The sequence below is a fragment of the Anabrus simplex genome, chromosome 2 (assembly GCF_040414725.1).
Source record: "Anabrus simplex isolate iqAnaSimp1 chromosome 2, ASM4041472v1, whole genome shotgun sequence".
Classification (NCBI taxonomy): Eukaryota; Metazoa; Arthropoda; class Insecta; order Orthoptera; family Tettigoniidae; genus Anabrus; species Anabrus simplex.
The window spans coordinates 660,578,318-660,587,016 of NC_090266.1; the positions used below are offsets into that span (position 1 = coordinate 660,578,318).

General features: G+C 39.4%; 1 long non-coding RNA gene across 1 annotated transcript in view; it reads right to left on the reverse strand.

The window, feature by feature from the left end:
- The window catches only part of LOC137498378 (uncharacterized), a 43,955-nt gene extending 40,707 nt beyond the window's left edge, over positions 1-3,248 (reverse strand). The window contains exon 1 of the long non-coding RNA XR_011017767.1: positions 3,194-3,248. This is a non-coding gene — a long non-coding RNA (uncharacterized lncRNA). The remainder of the gene's footprint in view (positions 1-3,193) is intronic.
- Positions 3,249-8,699: the final 5,451 nt, after the last annotated feature.

The window sequence follows — 8,699 nt, forward strand, 5'->3', positions numbered from 1 at the left end:
AAAACTTTCTGAACCAAACATCTCATCGGTGTGATATAGCTAGGCGCATAGATGTCAGTAAAGAAGACCTTACACTTGTTTTTGTTAGGATAGGGGAATTAAATCGTCAGATAGTGTCAGACAGTTCAGGTTTCATCCACATGTACAAAATGAACTGATGAGGGTCATTTTTTACGCTAGATTACCAAAATCGCCCTGAAATAACCTTCTTTGATTCAAGGGATGAACCCAATTTCTGCACCGTTGTTTAGTTCGCCTTTTCATGTAAACTTACATAGCTCCCAGCAGCAAAGCAAGAGATGTCTGAAGTAATATGAATTCCTCTACCACGTTGTTTAATTCCATCGATATATTAAAATACCACACAAAACTGCGAGATAGCCTAAAACACGACTTCCATGCTAAATAACAGGGCAGTGTTTTGATTGGCTGCTGTGTACTCCTTACATCCATGTTACGTTCCTCCATTGTGAATACCACAAATTTTACGTTAATTTAACTGTTATGTTACGTCTTTAAGTTTACGGTTATGTTTGCATTGTGAATGGGGCCTAACTGGTTTATCTGTGAGATGAAGAGACAGCACAACAACTCATTGATGATATCTGGGCTTATATGGTCCAGGACGTGCAGAACAACGATAATGACACCCCAAATCAAATGTGGGAGAGATTCCAGAAGTATTGCGCCAGCAAGAGTTTTTAATGGCAGACTGAAAATATGACATCCAGGAGGCAATGAAGGGGAAAAATATTGTGTTTAGAGTGAAAAAGGTAAAGATAACTGGAATGGACAAGACCTATACATCTTGGATAAGTTATTACAACTAATGTTAATATTGAGCAAATGTCAAGCACTGAATCAGTGTTGGATGGATCAACTGGCGGTCACTTACTGGTGTTTCGCGTCATATGCCGATGCAGTGAAGTTAAAGGGCAAAGTGAACAATACCACTATCCGGCCTGCCCTAAGGTAAGCCTCCAAATGTTGGGCAAGGCACTAAAAACATGACCAGCGAATGCATGTAACAGAGATGGTGGACGTTGCTTAGGTTGGCAGGGGTAAAATAAAAAATAAATAAATAAATAAACTAGACTTCCTTAATCCCGAGGTGGTGCAGCTCTTTTCTCATACACCCCCAGCAGAGGTGAGCTGCATGTACCTTTCAAACCACATACCAGCCATTCTGCCATTTTTAAATATATGGCAGTACCAGGAATTGAACCCGGGCCTCCGAGGATGGCATCTATATTGCTAACAGATACGTACCGAGGCAGAGAGCAGGAGTCGCACTGCAAGACAACCTGCGCAGTGAGTAAGTGCGAGGATCTATCAATGTTGTGCCCATCAGCTACAAGATGGAATCAAAACAGCTTTGCTGTTATGGTCACCCCAGCATAAGAAATGAATAATAGCATTTATTATAGAAAGCTGTAGCTATTGAAGAGAGGCAGAGTTCGTACTAAGCAAACTTGAAAGGAAGTGCTGAGGCTGCCTTACGGAAAAGTTAAGTGTCATTGGATAGGGTGGAAGAATGTTGGACATACTCACTCCAAATCAGACGAGCTGAACACAAGCAAGCTTGGGAGTGTCCATTTTATCAGTACATATATGGGAGAAGGAGAGGAAGAAGAAGCAGAAGCATTAGGAGAAGCTAACCTGACATGGAATGAATGCATAAATCTTATCATCAGATTTGGTCAAATGTACTGTATTTATTAAGGGACCTTTAAAACTAAATTGAAGAAATAGCTGCTCTAACATCCTTTTTATTCAACAAACGAGTTTTTGAAATGGATTTAATCAGTACTTAATCATAGAATACTGTACATATTAAGTACAAATATTGTAGGTTATACATGTAGGCTACATTTTTATCATTATAAATACTAGGCCTTAATGGGACGATGTCTATTGCAAATTCTATGATCAGTGACAGGAGGATTTATTGATACCAACATAAAAACAACTAGAAATATTGTCGAATTTACGGTAACAACAAATCACCTGTTGGAAAATTTGTAAGATAGTATAACCTCAATTCATTCAACTACATGAAAGAAATTACGATTTCCACTTGGAGAATTGCAGTGGAATTTAACTGTAAAAGAGTACCACGAACAAACCAACAAACTTGCGCTCCCATCGGTTTGACTCGTATGGGCAGCAATTTAGCCGAAACACTTCAGGTATTACCAGTTCACATCATGCTTTCTCCAAGTAGAGAGTAGCAACTCAAAGCGTTCATGGTTATAAAGCCACTCCTTAATATCCGATATAGCGTACCGGTATATTCTTTTTAACTCTCAATGAATTAAAGAAATATTTTGTCTATTACTGCTATCCTAACCTAACTTAATGCAACTTTTCATTCAACCCCTGATGGGGAAATCGGTGTGCTTAGAGGAAGATTTGGTATGGTGCAGAAGGTTTGTGGAGTAGGTGAACGATTGACAGGTGTAGCCTCTACTACGAACTAGTACTACTAAACGTTTTCAATTCTCCCCTGAAGGGGGAAGCGGGCCTCTTAGCCGGTTACACCGTCTCTCTGTCCGGGAGATTTGTTACGGCGAAGGTGAGGGGGTGGACGGCCCTGGCCTATACTACGAACTGTCCCGGCATTCGCCTTAGTGCAGGAGAATGGAAAACCATTCTCAGGGCAGCCGACGGGTGGGATCCCGCCAACCGAATGCAGAGGCGTAGAGCCACGGTAGGGCCGTGGGCCCGTCCCGTGGCCACCTTTCCTCTGCTCGGGTGGCCGGTCAGAATACAGAACTGCCGGACTACGGAGAAGCCGTGGCCTCTTAGGCGCCGGAGTCTGCACCCACCGACGTACTGCGATCGTTCCAACGACAATCGCATTTTTGAAAATTAATATTTTGGGGATAGGGACGGGAATTGAGACGAGTGTAGGTAACATGAACAATCAAAGTGATTAATCTTATTCAACATTGGGTATGCAATATTAGCTGGAGTCGGACATTATTGAAGACTATTTTATTTAGCAATTTAGTTCTTGCCTATGTGTTGGCTCAATATAAATAATGTAATTTGCGTTACATATATGAGTGAGTAGCACACTATGTTCAGGCGAGATAACATCTTAATGATTTTTAACATGAATATATTCCTACAGTTTCTTTGAATTTATTTATGTACACCAAATGGTATATAATAGTATGACTAAACGTACCTGTATAAGGAGAAAATATGTTAAGAATATAGTGATTGAAATCATCTCCTTATCGGGTGTGTTGCCAACACCATGCGTACAAATTGCTGCGATAACGTATAGAACTTCCCACAACGGGGAAAGTTTCCTATAATCTTTAACGACTTGGATACATTATGGAATCTTATAATTCTCCACGCATAGTCCTATGTAGTTATTTGCAGTAGATTATACTCCTGTACATTAAAGGTTATTGAGAAAACAGGTAATGGAAGGTACAATGACCAGATTAAGGGAAAAAAAAATCAACAAGCTTGTACCAAATACACTGTATTTGCTTGTACCTCGTAATAAAATGGATAATAACAGGGGCTACAATGGTTGTTGTTTAAACATAAATAACAGTTAGGTCCAGACCGAGTTTACTTCGTTCAATTCTTATTTATAATGGAGAGGGAGATTCTATTTCGATAAGAAAGCGGTATCACAAATTACTCCCGTGCCTATTTTACTTGAAAAGCATATTTTAATTATTTGTGTGTTGGCAATGCTTCCTTTTTGAAACTCGTCTCTATTGTTGTTTCAGCGTCAGATTTCTTTAAAGAACATCTGTTGAATAAGGAATGTAGTACTGAATACTGAAAATGTGAATGCAGATCATATAAAAGCCTCAAAAGCCCTTGCTTATCTAACTCATGACCTAACATAACCTCATTCTCTCGGTGAACCCTTTCCACTTACTTTATATATAGGAATGGAAAACGGATGAAGGAACGAAGAAGTAAAGCACAACATAATGTATATAGGTACACAGTTTGATTTTGAATGTATGCACACATGTACGGCATATTTAAAAGAACGCGTAAGAAGCACGTAAATACATAAACACAAACACAGTTATATACTGGCAACTACTAGTTCAACACAAGAGAAATTGATGGTCATAATAATATTTCTTAACACTAAGAATGCCTATAATTCTGATTTCACTTCCTACACACAAAAATATAAACATGGAATGTAAGAAATTCATCGTATACAGCATCAAGTTACCTATTCACATCTCATACAATCACCAAATACTGTCGCATAACAGTATATAAGAAAAAGGCAACAAAAGCAAATGTTTGCCGTGTAACATCCAGAAGGTACAACAAAAAGGATCAGTGAAATGATACTTCGAAGTTCAAAATATTTTGTACCGGTACTATACGTAAGCTCAATCAAGTTGACAAATATCAAAACACAAGGCAAAACCTTAATTATGGTGATGATGGTGATGAGACAGATTATACAGAAATGGTTTACATGGAAGTTAATTCAGAACCAGTGACCACAAATTACCCAGAAATGATTCACAGGGAAAATAATCCTGCGTTAGTGAAGACACAACACACATAAATGGTTTAAAGGGAAATTAATCTCGAGCCAGTGACTGCATTTTACATGGAAACTGTTTGCAGGGAATTGAATCCAATGCCAATGACCTCTTGTTAGACAGGAGTGGTTTATGAGGAACTTAATCCTTTGCCAGTTACGACACTTTACACAGAAATGGTTTGCAGAGAACTTAATCCCACACTAGTGACCACATGTTACACAGAAACGATTTATGGCTAACTTAATCCAGCGTCACTGAACACACATTACACAGAAATGTTTTATACAGAAGTTAATCCCACGGCAGTGATCATACGTGACACTGTCATGGTTAACCTGGAACTTACAACTGTGCCAGTTACCAGACATTATTAAGAAAAGTTTCATTTGTATTTCCAGTCGGCCAGAAAGTGGACTTTCTTCATGGAGTGCCTTCGCCTTAGTTCAATCAAATTTTTGGCAAAGAGTCCAAATCACCGATCTCGATAGCTGCAGTCACTTAAGTGCGGCCAGTATCCAGTATTCGGGAGATAGTAGGTTCGAACCCCACTGTCAGCAGCTCTGAAAATGGTTTTCCGTGGGTTCCCATTTTCACACCTTAATTAAGGCCATGGCCGCTTCCTTCCCACTCCTAGCCCTTTCCTGTCCCATCATCGCCATAAGACCTATCTGTGTCGGTGCGACGTAAAGCAACTAGCAAGAAAAGAGTCCAAATCTTACTCGCTAAATCCTGCACATTTCTTTTTATCGCCTATGTTTTCCCACATTTTCTGAAATTATCTCTTGCAGATCGTAAAGGTATTCATGCACTCTACTTGGGAAAGTAAGATGGTTTATTCCACCACCCATCTCACACAGCTCAATAAACTTTTTGTCCGAGCTCCTTTCCTCAATGCTACAGGTTAATAAACCTTGACACCATGAGCATTCAAAGTCATGTAGTACCTGCTTCACAACAAAAGCGCGCGTGCGTGTGCATGCACACACATGCACTTGCACACACACCCGTACACACCTACACACACACTCACACAGAGGTGCCTGTCTGTAGACCTTCATATGATATTACTCTAATGTACTACTGTGGACTTTTAGGACAATTTGAATTTTCTACTAGTTAGTTGATTCATTGCAGGAATCATGGATTCTTCCACAGATTGCTCAGATTCTCCTCCAATGCTGAATGTGAGGCCCTCCCAAGAAAGTCTGAAGGTTGCTCAGAAATAAACCATTATCGTATTTGCAGTTTTCCCTTTCAGTTGTTGTGACCCCAATTCATGTAAAACTGCACTTTTCAGTACAGCTATGAAGTGAATGAAGTTTGGAGAATCATTGTTACCACATTTACCATTCACCACAGCAAACAAATTCTCCTGGGAATCTCGGTTCAAATGCCAAAGGTTCATGTACATGAAAGAAACCTTCAGTGAAGAACACAGTCTCTCCATTCCTGTAACAGTGCTCGTGTTTGAGTCATCAGTCCATAGTCTGGTTTGATGCAGCGTTCAATGTCACCCTATCCTGTGCTAACATTTTCATTTCTATGTAACTTGTTACATCCATCGTCTGCTCTAATCTGCTTGTCATATTCTTGCCTTGGTCTACTCCTACCATTCTTACCACCTACACTTCTCTCAGAAACCAGCTGAACATCTTCAATCTGTTCATTTCACCTTCAGCATTCTTCCATAACACCACATTTTAAAAGCTTCTATTGTCTTTCTTCTGGAGATATATTTTGTTCATGTTTCACCTCCATGCAACGCACTCTGCAGATGAATGTCTTCAGAAATATCTTTTTAAATCCTATATCAATGTTCACAGTGAGCAGATTACTTTTATTAAGAAAGGAATTCCTCGCTTGTGCTAGTCTGCATTTTATATCCTCCTTACTTCTGCCATCATTAGTTATAGGGTGCTTGTCAGAGACAGTAGAAACAACAAGAACCTCATGGTGAAATATGGTTCTCACAGCATACTGTATAAGGTTTACAAGCACTACTGCTCTTGTGCAGCCTTTAGAGAAGGAAAATAAAGCAGTTTTGTCCGATACCCTGAATCATGAATACAAGAGCATGAGCAGCACTCTGGTTGTTTGTATGTGGAGTACCATACTCCTGAAGTACAGTACCATAATCCTTATATCCTACAATATATCCCTTGTTTTCATCGTAGTAAAACCCAAGCTGCAGAGCCATCTCATCAAACATCAGGAGTCATCTTCTTGTAGCTTCTCCATGACACTCTTCAAGTGTTGAAGAAGAATTTCACTTAGGCCCCGCTGTAATGGGATGTTCATCAAGAGTCCATGTAAAGTCCTTTAACTGGGTAGAGTCATTAAGCACAGAAGAAAGCAGTACATTTTTGTTCTCCGATTCTACGCAGCCAAAGCTAAAGTTTTCTCTTCAGAAGTCCGTCTCTTTGTACGTGGCTGCCATGAAAAATTATGAAGATGACCCTGTATCATCTCCTGGAGACCCTTGCAATCGTCCCACAATTTGTTGAACCTCAGTGCCATTCTCCTGGACTTTTCACATTACTCCTCTGCAGTCTTCACAAGCGATTCCTTGAGGAGTGTGCCTATGTCTCTATGGTAAAAACTTGACTTATGCAGCACTTGATATATTTGTCCCGAATGTGTAAATTTATAATACCAATATAAATGGTCGGTTATTGGACATTATAAATTTTCTAGCTAACTCATTCCTGGTTGCCAGCGTTTTGCCCCTGTGTGCTAGGTTGGGCTCATCAGTTGGTACCTAGCACACCTACCAAGACGCACAGCTAGTGCATACAGTGGAGGCATTCGTTTTCACGTTTTCATTTCCCGCGGGGCGGGTCCCCTAGTGAGTGACGCTCTCACTCGGGCCGGGAGAAGTGAAGAGAACTGGGAGGTGTGAGAATTGAGGAAGGTGGGTAATGCGATTTGGTATTAGGTGGAGAAGTGATTAGGGCTTCTTGGTTGAGAAGATGTGGGCTAGGAAGTAGTGAAAGTTCAAACTGGAGTTCCAATGTGTGAAAGGAGGAGGTGAAGCGTGGCTGAGATGTTGCATAATGAGGTGGTGAAAATTCGGAGTAGGTCAGCTGTTAGAGGTGATGGGATGAAGGAAGACGTTGGAGGAAGGGGTTGATTGACTGGTGGTGGAGGTCGATATAGGGTAGCAGTATCTTGATTTATAAATTTCATTTTTGTTCCGTATTGATAGCCACCAAATGTCATAAAAGAAATAAAAGTTCCACCTGATCAATACTTATTTATTATCACATGTATGATAGAATATCACGTGTATAATAGGACCGGTTTCGACCTCTTACAAGGTCATCCTCAGCTGCATTAGAATCTTATGTTTGCATTTTTGTGTTATGCCTCATTCTTGAAAGCTTTATGACATACTCTGAAATTTAACAACATTTTGTTGATTACACTTTTGCTAAGAGTTCTAATGTTACAACAGAGCTAAAATTATAACATGTTAAATACTCTTATTACATAATATAATGACCCAATGTATACATATAATTATAATAAAATGAGTTCATCTTTTTTCTTTTTCTAATGCGTAATGAGTATGTAGGAATAGTTTACCATAGGTATTTTCCTATTCAGTTTAAATAAACTCCATTCTTATAAATGTTTAGTCATGTATGAGGCGAGCTTTGTTGATACTTCAGAAAATGTATTTTTTGATAAAATGTACAAAGGAAGCTTTAATTTGGAAAACATTAATCGTTTTCATTTAACTGTCCTTAAAAAACTGTGCGCCAAATCAAAAACATTTCCGTAGTGTTTACGTAATGCTTCCGCTTTATCTATGTCTGTTATCGCCAATAAATCCCCTCCTATACAAAGAGAGGGAATTGAATTGTTCTCTCCCTTCAGTCTTCGTATATATTTTTAAAAAAGGTCCCAGGAATTTCGATTTCCATTTAGTATATTGTCAAAATATCTCTCTTCAGTCACTTTCTTTTCTGCTAGCAAATGCTTCACCAAAATTCTCTACTCCTCTTTCCATGCATCATTATTATTTCTTCTGTTGAGTGCTCTCCTAGTCTTATGTTTAACCTTCCTAATAGTCGTATGGGATGTACGGCGGATCTGACTTTTCAATTATAATCTTTGTGGGGATGTTCGGGTTAGTGGTAGTAG